This window comes from Schistocerca piceifrons, chromosome 5 (genome assembly GCF_021461385.2).
Source record: "Schistocerca piceifrons isolate TAMUIC-IGC-003096 chromosome 5, iqSchPice1.1, whole genome shotgun sequence".
Classification (NCBI taxonomy): Eukaryota; Metazoa; Arthropoda; class Insecta; order Orthoptera; family Acrididae; genus Schistocerca; species Schistocerca piceifrons.
The window spans coordinates 62,666,945-62,689,521 of record NC_060142.1 but is presented as its reverse complement, the minus strand read 5'-3'; positions in this window follow the sequence as shown (position 1 = coordinate 62,689,521).

Genomic DNA, 22,577 nt, shown 5'->3' with positions numbered 1-22,577 from the left:
CTATTGTGTGATGTATGGCGTGCCTGAAAGTGAGTGCTTACGTGTGTCTGTTTGTATGCTTGTGAGTGCGTTTGAGAGTGGATTTCTGAGTAAATATGTATGCCTGTGTGTGAATATATATCACCTTAATATCTAGTCAGGACTATATAAGCAGTATATGCTGGGAAAAAATTAAAAATGTGCAATGTATATAAAAAATTTAAGAAATTGAACCAAAATCATCAACAAAAATGTAAATGAAGGCAAAAAATAGTGTACCTTATTATTTCTCGCTTTGGAACTTCATGTGAGTGTGTGAGTGGATGAGCGCATGTGAAATAGTTTAGTTTTTAAGTTTCACCTACTGTTAGCTATCCAAGTCATACTAGTTTTAAGTGTGAGTTCCACCCAGTTCATTATAGTGCAGTCGTTTGGGATGAACATTTTAGGGCCATCCGCTTCATTGTATTATTACTTCAGCTGTTTGTGTTGGAAAATGTTTAGAGCCACCCAGTTCAAAGTATAAATTAAGTGTTTGGGTGGAATTTCACAAGTAATAGTATTAGTGTAAGAGAAACTAAACATCTCCAATAGCTGTAACCAGTACTGCAATACAGAGTACAAAAAATTTTTCAATCATTAATATTATTTCTAAAAATTAGGAACTTTAAACAAAAACATTACAAACAGTTACAAGAACTGTGTATTTAAAAGTAGTATTACTTCGTGTACTGAAAAACACCAAAATTTGTCGATCTAAAGCTGTATTACTACTGTGAGTATGTATGTGTGAATAAAAAATTGTTATTCGTCACAATACGTCATTATTGTTACTTCACAAATTCCTACCCTTACAAATGAATATAAAGGCTGTGCAAGATGCACATTATATTAATTTAAAGCATGAGGGAGGTGACGTTTAAGATGGAGGAAAACAAAACATATGTAATCATTGCATGGGATTTCGCCTGTAGTGTTGCACTTATAGGTTTTTGGGAACAGGTGCTGCGTGATCGTGTCCGCTTCCAAATGCATGTACCAAACATGACTGAAATTATAGCTCCTGTGCTTGAACAAAGCCACAGACGTAGGGTCTGGGCAAAGCTACGTGCCATCTAAGTAGGAGCTAGGTAGAAAGAAAAAAACACGTAGAATGGGAGGTAAAAAATTCTTTTATTTTCATTACTCCAACTTAACAGTAATTTTACATTTTCATAAGCAGACACAACACTATTTTCACACATATTCTTCTTCTTGAGCTTATGGATAGCAGGGCACCCGTAGAACTCCAGGTCTTGAATGGATGCAATCTTGAAGATTCGCTGCATCCATGCCATCTTCTCCTCGCCTGTGACGTAGATGATGGTCTCAGGATGATCGAATATTCGAAGTGACATAATAATTTCTTTATAAGGTATACCAGGATCGTCCCAGTGGAGTCCATGAAAGAAACATGTTAGCCACTTTGCACTTCTCCTTGTTTTAATGCAATTCACATCTTTGAAAGGTTTCGGCGATGCAACGCCTGCTTCGAATGTTTCTATTATTCCATCACTTTGAGTGAAGGCTATTATTGCACAGTCTTTAGTTATGAATCGCTTGCGTTCGTTGTAATAGAACCCTTGAACGCAAGCTACGATCCTTACACCCTGAGGTAACATTGTGAACTGTGGTGTAGCTAGCAGAGCACCTATTAATTTATACAACTCGCTGCAGACGCCTGTGAGTGGGCAGTGTTTAACAACACGGTCATGCACAACTAGAGCACACATTGCAGTGCGATCTGGGAGGTTTGTTGAAGATTCAAATTCAATCCGTACATCTACCGGTCCTGATTTAATTACCTTACTCTGTTTTGAGCAGTCAGTCACTATTATTGGTGCCGGCTTCTTGAAATTCTATGGACTGAGTAGATATCTCTCATTTTCTACTCCTTCATAGTAAGATGCACGGAATCTCGCATACATGTCAAATGCTGGACTGTATACATTGCTGTCCCACTGTATATGTAAATTCTCGTATGGTTATATTCCGAATTCAAGTAGACTCTGGCGTTAGTTAACTTGCACTAGTCAAATTCACTTGAGTCTTTTGATACATTCCCTCGCCTTTGAGTTTGAAATGCAAGTATGATGAATCGTGATGTCACCAACTGAACTAATGTTTTAATAGCCCACATATGTGTTGGTGCTGTAGGTAAGACAGGGTATTCAAAAAGCTCCCATGATAGGAAAGTTAACGGTCGATAAGTGCCGGCATTCAGAACTTTTAAAAATTTCAAGCGTTCTTCGTCAGCAACACTGATTTTGTGCATTTTCCATACTACACTATTAATCTTGATTTCGAATTGCTCTGCCTCTGCTTGAGTGTATGAATTGGCATCACTTGCTCTCCGCACCAAAATAAGTTCATGTTTGACGTTCATAATAATTCGTTGCATGTCCTCAAAGTAAACCATAAGTATTTTTAGAGGCACACAAGCAGTAAATCGAGTGTATCCGACATCTGGCGCGTCTATGAACCAGCCCGCATTTTCCAAGCCGTTCGAATCGGAGGTTGAGGTTGAAACGTACGTCTTAAGGGTTGATGCTAGCCTAACATTACGTGTGCGGTCAATTTCTGTTCCATTAACTTCATAACGGATCTCTTGAAACAGGAATCCTAGAGCATTACATGTCAGCTTCGAGAGTGTTACCGTAGCGCCATCAGTTTTCGTAAATGTGCAGTCCAGATATAAGAAACTCTTGCAAGGTAGTGTTAAAGCGTGCTGGTGCTGAATAACAATCCTAATTTCATCATTTTTGTTAAATGTGGTTGAAGCGTAGGGTTTATGTGAGTGGAATTCATGACGTATAATTCGGTCATCATACTCCACTGACTGCGTTACGTTGAGTGACGTCATCGCACGGCTTGAGAGCAATCGAAACAACGAACTCGTAATTAAGGCGTGTTATCACCTTGTGCTTCTGTGGCACGCTGACTGTGAGCTCTGCATGTTAGCCTTACATCTTACCCCCATCTTGTCTTAGATGCAGACATACAATGATTTCTTTACCCAGGAAGTCGACAAGTCGATTATTCTGATCCACAATACGTAGCTCCAGGTAGTCCAATGTCTGAACTGTCACCGGGAGGTATATCGCGTTTGTGGGGGTCTGAACTATCTTATACCCAGTTCCAACTGTAGGGGAGAATCCGTAAATAGTGTGAATCAACTTATCGTTGAGATATGAGTTTGTAGCTATATTACACTCAACGTGGATTGTGCTGACTGGTAGTATGTCCACAGCCTGATCTGATGCTTAAAGTTTATTGGAATCCTTCACCAAAACACGATCCTTCGCAAAACCTAGCAGTGAATCTATTCTATCTTTCTGCCTGACGTCGATCGTCGCCTTCTCTGTTCGTATTTCAGATTTAAGCGTATTGATGTTTGCGCGTAGTTCAATTCCTTTGCCGGAGTGTTTTAAGACTTCGTTTAAATCATCAATGTCTTAGGCACCAGGTTGTATTTCTAGAATCTCCTTCTGACCGTCAATCCAGATGGCCTTTGTGATACTTTGGGATGCTGTTATACGTCTCCAGAGCAATCAGCGCAATTCTCAAATCACCAGAACTTTAATCAATCGGCGGAAAGTAATTTGCACGTAATACAGACGCTCGTTCTTTTAACGTCAGAGTGTACGACATCGCATCTAAATCTCAACTGATGGGTACACGTTCAATGATGGCTGTTATATACATCAACCATCATGGATTTTGAGCATACATTTATCTTTGGTGTACTTTTACATGCTGTTTCATCAAGGACGTGAGGAGGAACATGATGCAGAGATGTCCACACAAGTATGTGTTAAAGCCCTGATATCGCTGAAAATTGTAGAAGACTCGTCTTTTGTTGGTGAAGTATCGTTGCAATTCTTCAGGTCGGTGTAAATCCCCAAATGAATGAAAATAATAAACTGTATTTGCACTTTTCTTGACATATGAGACCCAGTGGGGTCCTGGACCACCTGCAACATCTAAATTCACAATTCCGCATTCATTAGTTCGCCACATGGTCTTTGATAATGTATCTCGCATAAAGACACCACGGAACCCTGGTATGTGGAGTTTTTCTTTAACAACCTTAAGCAGATCTTTATTCGTGAGTGCTAGATCGGGTAGAATAGCTAACAGGCTTTTTTTATTTTTATTTATGAAGAGACCCAGTCATTTCTGGTACGGTTTCAAGTACAGACCCTTTCCAATGGCTGCAGCTTCCATGAGACGATTATGCCTTCTTGCCTCCTCTAGTTGTGCTTGGATGTTTTGAGCATTCTTGACTGTTTTGGCTACAGCTGCAGCCCGTTCTGTGAGTGAGCCTACTGCCAACAGAGCTGCAAGGGCTGGAATGAGGAACGGAATAATTCTACCTGATGTCTTGGGTAAAGGTGTAACGCGAGATGGTTTAATTGTACCCTTCTTGTTGTTCTTCTTCTTCTTCTTCTTACTAATCATTGCACGCTTAGCTGCACACATCGATGTGAGAATGCAGCTTTTCAGGCAGCCTGATGTCTTTTTCTTCTTCCCCAAAGCGGACCACACTGCTTTCACAATTCGTTTGAGATTCATCACTCCTAAGCCTAATTTAATTTTACAAAACATGATTTTATTATCAACGAATGCAGCCACACGTTGACCTATACCAAATCTTTTCTTCGTCCTATATCCTTGGCTCTCTCACAAGGGGAAGTCCTCAGACACGGCCAACCGATTCGGCTCAAATTTGGCAGGTCGCTTGTATTCAACCTAAAACGAAGGAATCTAAAATATTTTGGATCAACGCCCCCGCATTTTTGAGAAAATCATCCCTAAAGGTTATGACGAGCAATCGACTCAAAATTGGCGGGATCGATAGGTAATTGTAAATAGAGCATTTTTCATCATCAGGTATGGGGTCCGAAAACGCATACTTTTCCAGAAATTGAAGTAAGAAACTTTTACAACTGCCGCTTCTGTACCCACATGATAAACGCGTTTCGCCGGCAGCACCGTTAGCACAACGGCTAAGGTAACTGGCTGGGACTCGGAAAACCCGGCTTCGAATCTCGAAGAAAGCTAGCGGGTGTTATTCTTTTCGTTTGTATTTTTCCATATCTCAATTGATAGGGATAGGAGGGTTAATAAGGTAAGTAAATCAATAAAGAATTATAATAATAAGGTAGGCAAACTAATTTCCCAAACGCTGTGAGTTAGTAAATTATTAAACTTTTAAGCGTTGTCACATGAAAACAACTCCGAGTAAGAGTGCTGCAATTCCTCACGAGGGATCACAAATAGCCAACCGCGCGACGCTTGTTTACAGCGAGGCACGGGACAGAATGCACGCGGGGAGAGTAATGTTGCCCCGGGTGCCTCTTCGACATATCATAGTTGTGAACCTGGAAGAGTGGTGTCCAGCACGAGCCTTATAGAAGGTGATCGGAAAGAGTTGTTTTCCGTCATCAGGCTGCCGCAAACCTCGCGATACATGTAGTGATTTTATGCGCCGAATGAAGTACGTTTTGTGAGTGAATACAGTGTTCTTCCGTAAGTAACACATGACGAGTACTGTATGTAGTTTGCAGTAATTAGCTTTTGTGTTTATGCCGTAGTAACTAGTTATTGTTTGTTGTGTCATATCTTTCAGCTGCATAATCTGAATAATGGAGGATGTACACCCTTCGACTAGCGCTGTAATATATAGTTCGGAGTCTGTCACAGACGATGGCCAGCGGGAAGTTACCTACGCTGTGTTTTGGTTTGTAAAAGTGTCGGAGACAGATGCATTATCAATGCACTACCGGAAGCAGGCAGTTCTGTTTCTCGGCATTCGAGATTGATAGGAGCGGCTATCGTCGAGCGATTTTTGGAGCTGACGAACGAAATAACTTTTGTTGATACTGAAGTACTATACCACGAAGACGAAGCAGAAGGTGATTCAGTGGAAGATATCCCGACTAGTAAATCGCAAAATGGTCATAACACTTTGGAAATCTCCACGTCACTGGGAATATGTGCTTCATCTGTTCCCAACGAATATTACGAACCGTTTACTAAACGATTGAACTACGGCGCTATACCCCTTGAAGTAAAAGTAAAGGTGGTAGCGCTAGCGAGGAATCATCCAAATTGGAACTTAACAAACACTGCAAAGAGAATGGAGCAGCAATAGCCCCGAAAAGGAAGAAGGACTTGAAATTGTGGGAAAGTGATTTCGTCAAAGAAGGGAGAAGATACGACAAACACCAGGCGATAAATAAGTGGACATACGACCGATTTGTCGAATCTAGTTGTCGTAACGAGAATGTAACAACGAGGTTAAAAACTTTATTTCCAGGCTTCAGAATTCCAGTGTGCTTCTGGAAACCCAGCGGGAACTGCACAACCGCACGGATGCGATAACTATTGACAGCATAATTCCTAACCAACTTTCAGCACCGATTTTTCAGGCAATGATATCGTATGCGTGGTACGACTCAAAATTAATTCCCGAAAAAGACATATTTTTAAATGCAAACCAATTTTGTTTTCCGCCGAGTCTTCGAAAGGAACAGTGTAGCTGTCGAAAGATTGCATTCATTAGATGTTCTTGGTGCCGTGAGTATATTTGTTTCGAATGTTTATATGACAAGTACCATCCATCTAGTTGTTCGAAGAAACGTGAGGACATGTAATAGTGACTGGAAGAGCCATTGTAAAGTGACCTGGAGTAACATTTTAGTTGTTTACTATCCAAAGAGGTTTGAGAAATTTATTTGCCTACCTTATTATTATCATTCGTTATTAACCCTACTATCCCTATCAATTGGGATATGGAAAAATACAAACGGGAAGAATAACACCCGGAGAGTTTCCTCGAGATTCGAACCCGGGTTCTCCGATTCCCAGCCAATTACCTTGGCCATTTCGCTAACGGTGCTGTCTGGGAAAATGCGTGTACAATGTGGATACAGAAGCGGCAATTGTAAAAGTTTCTTTCCTTGATTTCTGGAAAAGTTTGCGTTTGCGGACCCCATACTTGATGATGAAAAATGCTCTATTTACAATTACCTATCGATCCCTCCAATTTTGAGTCGATTGCTCGTCATGACCTTTAGGGATGATTTTCTCAAAATTGCGGGGGTGTTGATCCAAAAATCTTACATTCCTTCGTTTTAGGTTCTGCACAAGCAACCTGCCAAAGTTGAGCCGAATCGGTTGGCCGTGTCTGAGGCCTTCCCCATGTCAGCTAAAATTCTATCTACGACGTGTCATGCTGGGAGATCTTTATTTGTGGCGTAGGCTTCGTCGAGTAAGTTAATACCACTATCGCCACGTGCCAAGCGTTTATGAAGCTTTGTTCCTGGTCCACAGAAGTTATATCCCGAAATGTGTAATATAACTGATAATTTGTCGAGAATACCACCTTCACCTCTTATTATGGTGTGTCTCCTGTCATGCATTGTACACTATAGAGGTGATTGAGGTCTACGTATCCTGCTACACACTAATTCGTCAGCATAAATCCAGCTGTTTTCTGATGAAGGAAATCCCAACCATTTAACTAGAGCTCTATTCCCACGACGTCTTATTACATGTTCGATGAGGAATACATCCGGTACAGAGCTCTTATGCAATTCCTCTGTGTAAAAGCATCCTGCAATTTCTTCACCCTTGCTATCCTCTAAGACAGGGCCGGCCAAACGCTGCACAGTGTGCAGACGTGCGGCAGTGCTGCACATGTGCGCACGTGTGCGACAGCGACATCTGTTATTAGACATGTGTCCTAAATGCACGGCGGCGGCTCCACTTCCCTGTGGTACAAGCAAGAGCGCAACATATCCAGTCTCGTTTACCCCTGGTGACCGTAACCTTAACAGCGAAGTACTGAGAAATTGCAGGTACTGTGAAAAAGCAAAGGACGGGAGATCTATGTTCTCAGTCGTTTAAAAATGACTGGGAACTGCAATTCTTTTTTGTTGCCGTTGGTGAAAACTCACAGTGTTTGCTGTGCCGCCGTATAATAGGCGTCCAGTGTAAGTTTTCAATTGAAAGACATTACAATACATATCACAAAGACGAATGTAGTGTACTCAACAGTGAAGAACGCCAAGCAAAATTAAATGTCCTTCAGAAAATGGATGAGACACATTAACTCGATTTTACTGTACGTCAAACTAACTGATACTTCGTGAACTCTTTGTTTCTTGTGTTACATTTATGTCTGTTTTACTGTACGCTGTACAATGTACTGTTTTCAATTTTCCAGAGTGACAACCACACTAGACCTTCACTGCGAGCAAGTTTTAAAATCGCATTAAGAATTGCACAATCTGGGAAACCCTTTTCCGAAGGGGAGTTTGTGAAAAGGTGTCTGATTGATGCTGCAGAACTTGTGTGTCCCACGAACGTTAGCAGGTTTCAAGAAATCAGTCTATCCAAACAAACAGTGACAAGACATATCAGTGCTATGGCCGGCGATCTGCACAGGCAGCTAATAAATAAGGCTAAATACTTTGTTGCTTTCTCTGTTGCGCTCGATGAAGCAACAGATCTTACAGATTTTTTTTCTTTTTTTCTTTATTGTATTTCAATTCCCCATCGGGGCGGGCTGGCAGCAGCATACGCGCTGCTCTTCAGCCGAAAGACATAGAACAAACAATAGAAGACATTTAAAAATAGCAAAGGAGAGAATATGGTGAACATAGATTAAAAAAAGGGGGAACATCATGGAAGGCAATATACAAAAAAACGGGGTGACTGTAAAATGGAGATAAAACTGTTTAAAAATGTTACAGATACAGCCCAGGTTGTTATATACATACGAGGTGTCGATGACGCACTTTGTGTAAGAGAGGAGCGACATCTGTGGGTAGAAACATGCACTACCTGAACGCTGACGGCTGCGGTGTGCACGCTGTGACCCGGAAGTTGCACATGTGCAAGAGCACCGCACGCGTGTAGAGTTTCTGGCCGGCCCTTCTCTAAGATATATGCTCGGGGGTTCGTTCTCTGCACTTTGGATACTGTGAATATTTCAGCTGATCAGTTTGGTAAGTACGATTTCTCAAATGTAGTCTTGTGCTTTGGAATACGTAGTAAGTCACCTACATTAAACCTTTGTTTGCGTGGATCCAGCATTTTAATACGGAAATGCACCGACTCCATGAGTGAATTGTCATGAACATCAATCGGTCTCTTTTTTTATTGTACTATGTTTGGTTCGACTATACCCTACTATTATCTGTGGTAGGATATCCGTCCACTTGTACGAACCACGAAGATTAAATCGCTTCCACATTTGAGCTTTCACTGTTCTGTTCAGACGCTCCACAATAGTCGCTTTCAGGTGGGTAAACGTTGAGTAGTGGTGTATTCCGTACCACTCCATAACATTCTTGAAATGTTCATTGTAAAACTCCCCACCACGATCGGTTTGAAGGTTGTCTGGACATAGATTTGTTCCTCTTTGCAGCAAACGCTCGAAAACTGCAGCAACATCTCTCCCTGTCTATTTCTTCACAGGTAATGCCCATGCGGGTTTAGAGTGTGTACCAATGACCATTACAATATACTTGAAACCTTTATTCTCACGGTTGTACAGACCCACATCCACAAGATCCACCTGCCATAAGTCATCCAGTCCTTTAGTCTTCACATGTCTGCGAGGGTATGTTCTGCTTGCTGGTTTGTGCAGCACCTGAAGTACTGTTTCCATAATTACTATTATAATTCGATGATTCTTCATTCTCTAAGTTCTGAAATTATTGAGACAACCTCTTTCGAATGTGCTGTGTTACCCGCTGCAGCCAAAGCCATCAACAGCCGAAGTCTATCTATTAGTTCATATGCCTCATTGTAATATATATACTGGCGGAGAGGGGGGGGGGGGGGGGGGGTTGCTGCTCACTGCTCACTCGTTTATGTTGAATGTCAAGACCTTCACCAAAGTTTTGGGTTTGCTCATTCAGTAAAGGTTGTATACTGCTAGTGTATTTAGAGTTTTGTGTGCTTTTCAGTGTTTCGTCTGCATTCTTATATACTTCAGTAAACTGTGGTATTTCTCCATACACCTTGCGATCACTGCCAGTGAATTTTAAGCTTTTTAAGGCTCTTAGGAAGATGAATGTCATTAAGCCAGGTGTTCTTTTAAACTCTTTATCCCCGATCCGTATTATGCTATCAGTTAAACTTATAGATTGAGAGCCGACTGTGTACTGTCTCTCTTGCTGACACCAAATGAGTAGTAGGACAACAACGCCGCCAGCCCATTTTATTAGTGCAGGATGCCTGTATCAAGGGCAAGTACGCACTCAGAGGCAAACCTGTTGTTCTCCTTTGATTGACAGGTACTTAACCTATTACTCTCCTCTGATTGACAAGTACTTAACCTATTGTTCTCCTTTGATTGATAGGTACTCAACCTATTGTTCTGCTAAAAGGATCCTTCCTTTTGATTGACAGGCACTTAGTCTATTGTTCCCCTGCCCCCTCCCCCCATGTTGCATAATGCAAACATGTTGCATAATGTAATGTTTGGCACTGTACTCTGCATGTCTTAACCTAATGTTTGGGCCTTTGTCAGCACTTAACCTATTGTTCTGTTAAGTGGTTTTCCATTCACCTCCATTTCCTTAAACTATTGTAGCGCCTTTGATGCGAAATTAAATAATTAGTTATGTCCTCCCACCATTTTCTGGTACACTTTTCGAATTTCACATGCTTTTTTACGCCATTTCTGGCGCATTCTTCTTTGTCACCCATCCCCTTATACTTTACACAAAAATTATGCAAATTAACCTAGTGTTCTGCACTTAACCTGCTGTTCTGCTCCATGTGACCCACTCACGCACACCCTCCCCTTAACTATTGTACCACTAACACCATAATGATGTAAAAAATTTGTGCAAATTGATTAAATCGAAATTCTTCACATGTATTGGGTAGGTTTTCTTAATTTGCAGTATCCTTTTGGTTGGTCAAATCGATGGAATATAGTTTATACAAAAGATCGCTAATAAAAAACACATCCAGCCACCCAACACCCAATGCCGACACTGGAGTCCGGGTGTATTGGCGGGCCCCATGAAGTGGCGAGGTGGCCGCCAGCAGCCTAGCGACGCACAGGTGCCCATTTGGCTCCCTCAAGCATGAGGCGGCAGCATCTCTTTCATACTTGGCACCTGACAAATTCATCTCGAAATATGTGATCATCTAGACACCGTTGCTGATGCGACCAGATGGGAGGGATGAGCTATTTGCAGAGTGCAGATGCTCCAAGGGTGCGTGCACATCGACACTGCTGCAAGCCACCACCGGACGCAGGCCAGTGTGAGCCATCGCTCTCACGCCACTGCTGCCTACAGTTAGAGTTCTTCAACTGTTATACTGACGTCACAGAACTCCAAGGCGCACTCACGCCAGTTCCATATGCGAGATGCCTCTGGGCAGCACTTGTGTTTACCATTGCTTACGCGATACCTGCAGATACTGACATCACAGAGTAGCACAGGGTGCATTGTTCCTAGCGATCCTAATGGGACACGCGAGCTGCATCTAACCGTACATGCATACCCAGTGTGGCTGACGCATTGCGCAAAATGTTCATCTTGCTATCAATGTATGTGTCAGAAACGTTAAATGTTCTGTGCACACTCGCGAAAACACCGTTAGTCTAAAAGCATTCTTGTTGTTTGGAAAGAGAGCACTCTCTAACCACAGATGGGGGGAAATCAGAACAATTACCCAAACAGTATTCGAAGCACTGTCTTACAGAAGAGAAAAAAATGGTCGGAATTTTCGGTATCCTTCAGGTACAGGTCTGGAAATGTTCTAATGCCACTTTGGGAGAGGAGAGAATGAGTGACAGCATCCCCACCAGAGATGGATGGTCTGCTTCAACTTGTCTTTGAACGCTTGCTTTCTCAGAACTTTCTGTACATACCTTGACTCCGTGTTGTTCGAATCAGTTTGTAGACGCTCCTATGTCCCAGCGCAAAGGATGTCTTGTGAATGAGTAGAGCATTATGATTGTATTTTGTACAGATCACCATATTCCACCGACAATTTAATCCTGCAAAGTGACCTATAGATCGTGAAATATGGAAAGACTCTCATTCAATTACACTGCTCTCCCACTGAGGCTAGGAGCTTGAATATTAGAGTGTGAAACAGATCTCCAACCCAGTAGTAAACATACAATTTGTATCCTGTGCCGTACAAAATCAGCCCTTTTACATAATTCATACATCTACCACAAAGACAGACAGCACCGTATACACTACTCGCAGCACTGGATACTTCCCTGCAAGGTCGGATGTCATCCACCCTCGACTGGTGACCAGAGTGCCCTCAGCAGACTGAAGTCACTCTCAGAACTGTTCTACAAATTTGGGCTCATTCCCCCTTGGCACAAACGTGTTACTGTTTCTGGTCCGAACCTGCTTGCTTGCTTGCTTTTTCTACACCCATCTCCAGACTCTGTGATTACAAGAACACATGTATTTTCGCATGGTTTGCCATAATATTATACCATTTTCGCGGTACTTCTCGATATCAAGCAGTATCCTACCGATCGCTCCCGCAACCTAATTCCGAAGATATAGACTGGAAATTATTTCTCTACAGACCTGAAACTTTCAGCTACGTGGGGGGGGGGGGTGCTGTAAATTATTGACTAACTAGAAAAGTGTCACGTCTGCGAAGACATTTACGGGGAAACTTGAAAAAAATAGAGAAACTGATATTTCCACTCACAAATACCAATGTCATCCCTCTAATTTACAAGGTCAAACAACATGTTTCTCATGTCTAGAGAACCGGCAAACATGTCTTCCACCTGCTAGATGCACACATCACAGTATATCTTCTCTCAACTAATTACAGACACGAAATCTGGAGAAGCAGTCAACCGAACACTTTACATTGGTGGGAATAATGGTCCAGTGCAAACACATGTCCATATTCAATCTTCACAAATTTCCACACGATCACGAAAGCTATCCAATACAAATTAAGTATTATTCGCTATTCGGTCGTCTAGAGGACAACACAGTTAAGTCATCTACATTCCTAAACAGGCCTCTCCATTCAGATGGCTCCTACTGTTAATGGGAAATGTGAATCATTCCCGTCACTGGAGCTGCATGCCAAGCATACACAGATAGAATCATCATCCTAAGAAATCGGTCACATATATATTTTATCAGTGTACTTACAACTAAATGTTACGATTGCAGTCTCAGTTGAATGACATTCAACAATGAGCGAAGTATCGGAAATACACCATGTTGACGGCTGTGGCTCTGGAAATAGAAATATCAGATCCATTCTTATGACTTGACATACTCTTCCCTTTGCTATCACAGTACTCGTCGTCAAATCCATACCTTCCTTACGAATGTACATAGTCTTTTCCTTTGCACATGTCAGAACACAAACACATACTTTATAAGCCTGATACTCAGGCGAACCTATCATGCATCCCCTGCTACTAAGTATAATACTTTGTCAATAACTGATCGCTGGCGATACGAAATAATACTGACCAAAAATCAACCATTGGTGGACATGGTTCATAAGTTTTTCTTGCGAGTGGTACCACTGTGTCTTAGAAAGAGAGGTTTAATCGTCTTACAAACCGCCCGATGTTAAAAAACCTGATCCCAACAGCTACTGTATGATACTGTATGATACTGTCTTGGTTCTACATGTGCATGCAAGTATCCATGTTAAAAGCTATATCGGCTTTATAAATCCACATATGGCATTACCTACAAAACAAGTGGTTTTTCCAGACAAATACTGAGATGGTGATCGCCAGAGTGTATATTATCAGACCACCAGTCAGGTAGCATGTAGCCCATGATACAACCTCATCATAAAATCGCTGAATTTTGAAAGTGATCCTGCTAAGGAATGTGGTATGAAGCCGCTATTTACACCCCCGCATGCCTCCGCCACGAGATATTTCTCCTGTATGTTTATCGTATTCTATCTTGATACCATGTCAGAGGTTCTGTGATATATCCACTGACTTATAGGTGATTACTGATTGAGAAGAATCACAAACAGTAGTAGATGGTGTGCAGATTGTGGTCGTAAGAAATGTACACTAGTTTTTCAGATCTCTAGTGCTACGTTATCCACTAGAAATGATGTCTATGATTTGGAATCAAGTCTTCCCATTGAACCACGTACCTGCGTCGGATCCTATGGAGAGGTCTTTTAATGATTATTTCCACAAGTGAATCATATTTCTGGCACTCTCATATCTTGAAACGAGTCACCTTTCTCGAACCTATCTGCTACAGGCTCCATGCTGACACATCTCCAAGACACTCAACACTCAAACCTCTATTAGCTTTAACTCATGCACTGCTGCCAATCCTACACCCTCACACTGACGATGTGACACAGAAATTGTTTCACGATTGCATACCACAGGCTCCCTGCCAACGTATCTCCAAGAGATTAATATCAACTTTATGACTCTTGTATCTTGTAACTGATGCAACGCTGCGACTTTACTGTAGTCACTGTACCCTCGCACTGATGATGCAACACAGAAACTGCTTCATGATTGCATTCTATAGAATCCCTGCCGACGTACCTCCAAGAGAGTAATACCACATTCAGGTCCCTAGTAGCTTGTAACTGACGCACTGATGCCAGTTTACTGTAGTTGCCGCACCTTATACTGACGATGCCATACAAACATTGCTTCGCGATTGCATGCTACAGGCTCCCTGCTGACGAATCTTCAACAGACTAATACCGACCTCAGGACTCTAGTAACTTGTAACTGAGTCGCCGCTGCCACTTTACTGTGATTCCCACGCCTTCAGTCGCGGGGTTGTCGTGAAGGAAAGCGCAGCGGGACCCACGGAGCGGCCGGCGAACAACACAAACGGGAGAGGACGGACACAAAGAACGAATGACAACCGAGCGAGAGCTTACGAACAGCAACAACAAGCAACAAACAACGGAGTCACAAGAAAATCTCACAAGTCAATCAAGTTCACTCGTACACCGAACAAAGTAACGTAAATAAGCTGTCTGAGGGAGATGTCGATAGACACAAGCAAAGATTAGACTCACTGGCTGAGCGAGAGGCAGGCGCCTAAATACATTACGGGAGACGCTCCTGTTGGCCGCTTTGACCACGTGTTCCACCGTGGCGCCCTCACATTTAACGTGGGCCAAAGGCGCGCCGCCACGGCTTGCGCTGTGACGGTGCAGAGACCACTAGGAGTCTCCAACACCACGCCCTCTGGCGCGGAAGCAAAGTCCGCAGCGCACAGTACCAGACTCACACTGATGATGCAAAAAAGGAATTGCTTGGCGATTGCATATTACAGGCTCCCTGCCGACGTATTTTCAAGAGACTAATACCACCCTCAGGCCTCTAGTAGTTGTACCTGATACACCGCTGACACTTAACTGTAGTCCCCGCACTTTCACACTGATGTTGCAACACAGAAATTGCTTCGCGATTGCATACTGCAGGCTCCCTGATGACGTATCTCCAAGAGAATAATACTGCCCTCAGGACTCTTGTATCTTGTAACTGAGAAACCGTTGTCACTTTTCTGTGATCACGGCACCCTTATACTTGCCGAAGCGACACAGAAATTGCTTCGCGATTGCATACAACAGGCTGCCCTATAACTCATAACGCTATCAGGTCAGTAATAGCTTGTAACTGATACACCGCCGCCACCTTACTGTTGTAATAGGATGACCATAGTGGGTGACGTGATCGGGGTTGTAGGGCGTGGCTGGGTAGAAGAAGGTGGCTGTTTTTAGCAATCTTCCTCTTTATTGTTGGTTCTTCCAATACATTTTCTGGTAGCTCAGCCCCACCGCTCGTGTCGTGGTGGAGACGTGCTGATGCACACAGCCCGGGGAACGCGACGCCGGGCTCGGTCAGCGGCTGCGCAGGCGGTAGGAGGTTAGCAGCACAAGGCCCGGCCTAGCGCGCTTCCTGCAGACGTGGCGGCTCGTGACGACGCCAGGAGTCGCCAGTGCAGCAGCAGGCTTTGCCCACCGCCGGCTGGTCCTCGGGGACAGTGTCACTGATGACGACGACGTAAGAGCGGGCGAACGACCGATCGGTCGCACCGCATGCCAACACCCACCTCTGATGCCCTTAAATAGTGCAGACTGCTGCTGAATCCGCCGGTTACGCGGCGCTGTGTTTATTAGAATATTCTTGAGGAGTTGGCTAACGCAACCGCGCCACACGCGGTCCGCGCCCGCGTGTTTCTGGTAGTGCTGCATGCTGGCTATTGATGGCTGCCGTGCACGTACACACATACCGACACTCGTTGCAAAACTGTGTCACCTGCATAACGCGCCAGCCGGCCTTTGTCTGCTGTCTGCCGTGAGGCTGGCGCATCGCGCACTGAAACACACTAAATCACAATTTCGCACCGTATTTCCTAAAAGTAACCCCTTGTCCTCTACACTGTGATCCCCGCAACCTCACACTGGCAATGCGACACAGAAATTGCTTCGTGATTCTGTAGTAGAGGTTCCCTGCTGGTGAATCTCCAAGAGGTCTCTAGTCCCACATGTCTCCAGTAGCTTGTAACTGATCCACCACTGCCACTTTACTGTAGTCACCACACCCTCACACTGACGATGCGACAAAGAAATTACTTCGCGATTGCATACTAAGGCTCTTTGTCAATGTATCTCCAAGAGACTAATAACCCCCCCCCCTCCCCCTCAGGACTATAGTAGTTTGTAACTGAAGCACTGCTGCCACTCTACTGTGATCCTCGCACCCTCACACTGACGTTGCAATACAGAAATTGCGTCGCGATTGAAAACTACGGGCTATACACCGACTTCTCTCCAAGCGAAACGAGACTACGGTGACCGGATCAGACTCCTCCTGGGAGTCAAGTAGCTTACTTCCAATGCACATCTGCCAGTCTACAGTAACGTTTGCACCTTCACATTGACGATGCAACACATAAATTGGGTCGCGATTTAATAGTACAGGCTCCATGTCGACTTCTCTCCAAGCGACTAACGCGGCTACAGTCACCGTATGGAATTTCTCCTGGGAGTCAAGTAGTTTGTTTCCGATGCACCACTGCCAGTTTACTGTAACCCTCGCACCCTCGCACTGACCATGCAACAGAAAAATTGCGTGACGATTGAATACTACAGGCCCCATGCCGACTTCTCTCTAAGCGACTAACGCGGCTACAGTCACCGAATGGTGCTTCTCCTGGGAGTCAAGTAGCTTGTTTCCGATGCACCACTGCCAGTTTACTGTACTGTCGCAACCTCACAATGACAATCCAATACAGAAATTTCGTTGCGAATGAATACTACAGGCTCCATTGTATCTTCTCTCCAAGTGACTTATGTGGCTACGATTACACTATGGGACTACGCCTGCGAGACAAGTATATTGTTTCCGATGCACCACCGCAATATTACTGCAACCCTCGCGCCCTCACATTGACGAAGCAACACAAAAATTGCGTCGCACCTGAAAACTATGGGCTCAATGATGACTTCTCTCCAGGCGACTGACATGCCAACAGTTTCCGTAAGGAACGTACCCTGAGACTCAAGTAGCGTCTTTCTGACGCACCCTGACAGTTTATTTTAACCCTCACACACTGCCATTGACAATGCATCACTGAAATTGTTTCGTGATTGAATACTACAGCCGCCATGGCGACTTCTCTGCATGTGACTAACGTGGCTACGGTCTCCTTATGGAATGTCCCCTGGGAGTCAAGTGGCGTCTTATCAGTGCAACACTGCCAGTTTATCGAAACCCTTGCACCCTCACATTGACCAGGCAACGGAGAAATTATGTTGGCATTGAAAACTACAGGCTCCATGCGACTTATCTCCAGGTACCCTCGTGGCTACAGTCTGTATGGAACGACCTCTGAAAGTCACGTAGCTTGTTTCCGATGCACTCTCGCAGTTTATTGTATTCCTTGCACCCTGACATTGACCATGCATCTGAGAAATAGCTTCGTCACTGGATTCTACAGGCTCCATGTCGACTTCTCTCAAAGTGTTAACGCGTCTACAGTCTCCGTATGCTTCGTCCTCAGGGAGCCAAGTAGCTAGTTTCCGATGCAACACTGCCAGTTTATGATAAAACTCGCACCCTCACATTGGCCATGCAACACAGAAATTGCGTCGCGATTGAAAACTACAGGCTGCAAGCCGTCTTCTCTCCAAGCGAATAACGGGGCTACAGTCTCCGTATGGAACGCCAGCTGGCAATCAAGTAGCGTCTTTCCGATGCAATATTGCCAGTTTATATTAACGTTCGCACCCTATCATTGATTGTGCAATACAGAAACTGCTACTTGATTGAATACTACAGTCTCCATGCCGACTTCTACCCATGAAAATAAAGCATCTACAGTTTTTGTATGGAACGTCCCCTGGATCAAGTAACAACTTTACGATGGAATATCGCCACTTTATTGTAGCCCCAGCACCCTTACATTCACCATACAACACAGAAATTGCATCGCGATTGAAGACTACTGACTTCATGCCGACTTCCTCCAAGGCGACTAACAGCTACAGTCTCCATATAGAACGTAGCCTTACACTCAAGTAGTGTCTTTCCGATGCAACTCTGCCACTTTATTTTAACCCTCGAAATCTAACATTGACCATGCAACACAGAAAATGCATCGCGATTGAAAACGTACAATCTCCATGTCGACTTCTCTCAAGGCGACTAACAGTAACAATCAACGTATCGAACTAAGCGTGAGACTCAAGTAGCGTCTTTTTGATGTAACTCTTCCACTTTATTCTAAACCCTGAAATCTAACATTGACCTTGCAACTCAGAAACTGCATCGCGATTGAAAACTATGGTCCCCATGTCGACTTTTCTCAAAGCAGCTAGTGGCTACAGCCTCCGTATTGAACTAAGCCTAAGACTCAAGTAGCGACATTCAGATGTAACTCTGACACTTTATTGTAACTCTCGAAATCTGACATTGAAAATTCAACACAGAAATTGCTTCGCAGTTGAAAACTACAGTCGCCGTGTCGACTTTTCTCAAGGCGGCTAACGGCTACAGCATTCGTATCGAACTAAGCGTGAGATTCAAGTAGCGTCTTTTCGATGTAACTCTTCCACTTCATTCTAAACCCTGAAATCTCACATTGACCTTGCAACACAGAAATTGCATCGCGATTGAAAACTACAGTCACCATGTCGACTTTTCTCAAAGCGGCTAATGGCTACAGCCTCCGTATCGATTTAAGAGTGAGACCAGAGTAGCGTCTTTCCGACGTAACTCTGACACTTCATAGCAACCCCCGAAATCTCACACTGACCATGCCACACAAAAATTGCATCGCGATTGAAAACTACGGTCTCCATTTCGACTTCTCTCAAGATACAGCCGCCGTATCGAACTAAGCCTGAGACCCAATTAGCGTCTTTCCAACGTAACTCTGACACTTTACTGTAACCCTCGAAATCTAACATTGACCATGCAACACCGAAATTGCATCGTGTTTTGAAAACTACACTCTCCATGTCGACTTCTCTCAAGGTGGCTAACGGCTACAGTCTCCGTATCGAAATAAGCCTGAGACCCAAGTAGCGTCTTTCCGACGTAACTCTGCCACTTTATTCTAACTCTCGAGATCTAACATTGATCATTCAACTCAGAAAGTGCATCGCGATTGAGCACCACAGTCTCCATGAGGACTTCTCTCAAGGCGACTAACAGCTACAGTCTCCGTATCCAACTAAGCCTGAGACCCAAGTAGCGTCTCTCCGACGTAACTCTGCACTTTATTCTAACTCTCGAAATCTAACATTGATCATTCAACACAGAAAGTGCATCACGATTGAGCACTACAGTCTCCATGTCGACTTCTCTCAAGACATCTAACAGCAACAGTCTTCGTATCGAACTAAGCGAGAGACTCAAGTAGCGTCTTTCCGATGTAACTCTGCCACTTTATTGTGTTGTTGTTGTTGTGGTCTTCAGTGCTGAGACTGGTTTGATGCAGCTCTCCATGCTACTCTATCCTGTGCAAGCTTCTTCATCTCCCAGTATCCACTGCAGCCTACATCCTTCTGAATCTGCTTAGTGTATTCATCTCTTTGTCTCCCTCAACGATTTTTACCCTCCACGCTGCCCGCCTGTACTGAATTGGTGATCCCTTTATATCTGAGAGCCGTCCGGGGTGGCCGAGCGGTTCTAAGCGCTACAGTCTGGAACCGCGCGACCGCTACGGTCGCATGTTCGAATCCTGCCTCGGGCATAGATGTGTGTGATGTCCTTAGGTTAGTTAGGTTTAAGTAGTTCTAAGTTCTAGGGGACCTTAGAAGTTAAATCCCATAGTGCTCAGAGCCATTTGAACCATTTTTTTGATACCTGAGAACATGTCCTATCAACCGATCTCTTCTTCTGGTCAAGTTGTGCCACAAACTCCTCTTCTTCCCAATTCTATTCAACACCTCTTCATTAGTTATGTGATCTACCCATCTAATATTCAGCATTCTTTTGTAGCATCACATTTCGAAAACTTCTATTCTCTTCTTGTCTGCACTATTTATCGTCCATGTTTCACTTCCATACATGGCTACACACCATATAAATACTTTCAGAAGCGACTTCCTGACACTTAAATCTATACTCGATGTTAACAAATTTCTCTTCTTCAGAAATGCTTTCCTTGCCATTGCCAGTCTACATTTTATATCCTCTCTACTTCGACCATCATCAGTTATTTTGCTTCCCAAATAGCAAAACTCCTTTACTACTTTACGTGTCTCATTTCCTAACCTAATTCCCTCAGCGTCACCCGACTTAATTCGACTACATTCCATTATCCTTGTTTTGCTTTTGTTGATGTTCATCTTATACCCTCCTTTCAGGACACTGTCCATTCCGTTCAACTGCTCTTCCAAGTTCTTTGCTGTTTCTGACAGAATTACAATCTCACCGGCGAACCTCAAACTTTTTATTTCTTTTCCGTGGATTTTAATACCTACACCAAACTTTTCTTGGTTGCTCAATATACAGATTGAATAGCATCGGGGAGAGGCTACGACCCTGTCTCACTCCCTTCCCAACCACTGCTTCCCTTTTATGTCCCTCGACTCTTATAACTGCCATCTGCTTTCTGAACAAATTGTAAATAGCCTTTCGCTCCCTGTATTTTACCCCTGCCACCTTCAGAATTTGAAAGAGAGTATTCCAGTCAACAGTGTAAAAAGCGTTCTCTAAGTCTACAAATGCTAGAAACGTAGGTTTGCCTTTCCTTAATCTTTCTTCTAAGATAAGTCGTAGGGTCAGTATTGCCTCACGTCTTCCAACATTTCTACGGAATCCAAACTGATCTTCCCCAAGGTCGGCTTCTACCAGTTTTTCCATTCGTCTGTAAAGAATTCGTGTTAGTATTTTGCAGCTGTGACTTATTAAACTAATAGTTCGGTAATTTTCACATCTGTAAACACCTGCTTTATTTGGGATTGGAATTATTATATTCTTCTTGAAGTCTGAGGGAATATCACCTGTCTCATACATCTTGCTCACTAGATGGTAGAGTTTTGTCAGGACTGGCTCTCCCGAGGCTGTCAGTAGTTCTAATGGAATGTTGTCTACTCCCGGGGACTTGTTTCGACTTAGGTCTTAAAGTGCTCTGTCAAACTCTTCACGCAGTATCGTATCTCCCATTTCATCTTCATCTACCTCCTCTTCCATTTCCATAATATTATCCTCAAGAACATTGCCCCTGTATAGACCCTCTATATACTCCTTCCACCTTTCTGCTTTCCCTTCTTTGCTTGGAACTGGGTTTCCATCTGAGCTCCTGATATTCATGCAAGTGGTTCTCTATTCTCCAAAGGTCTCCTTAATTTTCCTGTAGGCAGTATCTATCTTACCCCTCGGGAGATAAGCCTCTATATCCTTACATTTGTACTCTAGCCATCCCTGCTTAGCCATTTTGCACTTCCTCTCGATCTCATTTTTGAGACGTTTGTCTTCCTTTTTGCCTGATTCACTTACTGCATTTTTGTATTTTATCCTTTCATCAATTGCATTCGGTATCTGTTTTGTTACCCAAGGGTTTCTACTAGCCCTCATGTTCTTACCTACTTGATTCTCTGCTGCCTTCACTATTTCATCCCTCAAAGCTTGCCATTCTTCTTCTACTGCATTTCTTTCCCCCATTCCTGTCAATTGTTCCCTTATGCTCTCCCTGAAACTCTGTACAACCTCTCGTTCTTTCAGTTTATCCAGGTCCCATCTCCTTAAATTCCCACCTTTTTGCAGTGTCTTCAGTTTTAATCTACAGTTGATAACCAATAGATTATGGTCAGAGTCCACATCTGCCCCTGGAAATGTCTTACAATATAAAACCTGGTTCCTAAATCTCTGTCTTACCATTATATAATCTATCTGAAACCTTGTAGTATCTCGAGGGTTCTTCCATGTATACAACCTTCTTTCATGATTCTTGAACCAAGTGTTAGTTACGATTAAGTTATGCTCTGTGTAAAATTCTACCAGGCGGCCTCCTCTTGCATTTCATAGACCCAATCCATATTCACCTACTACGTTT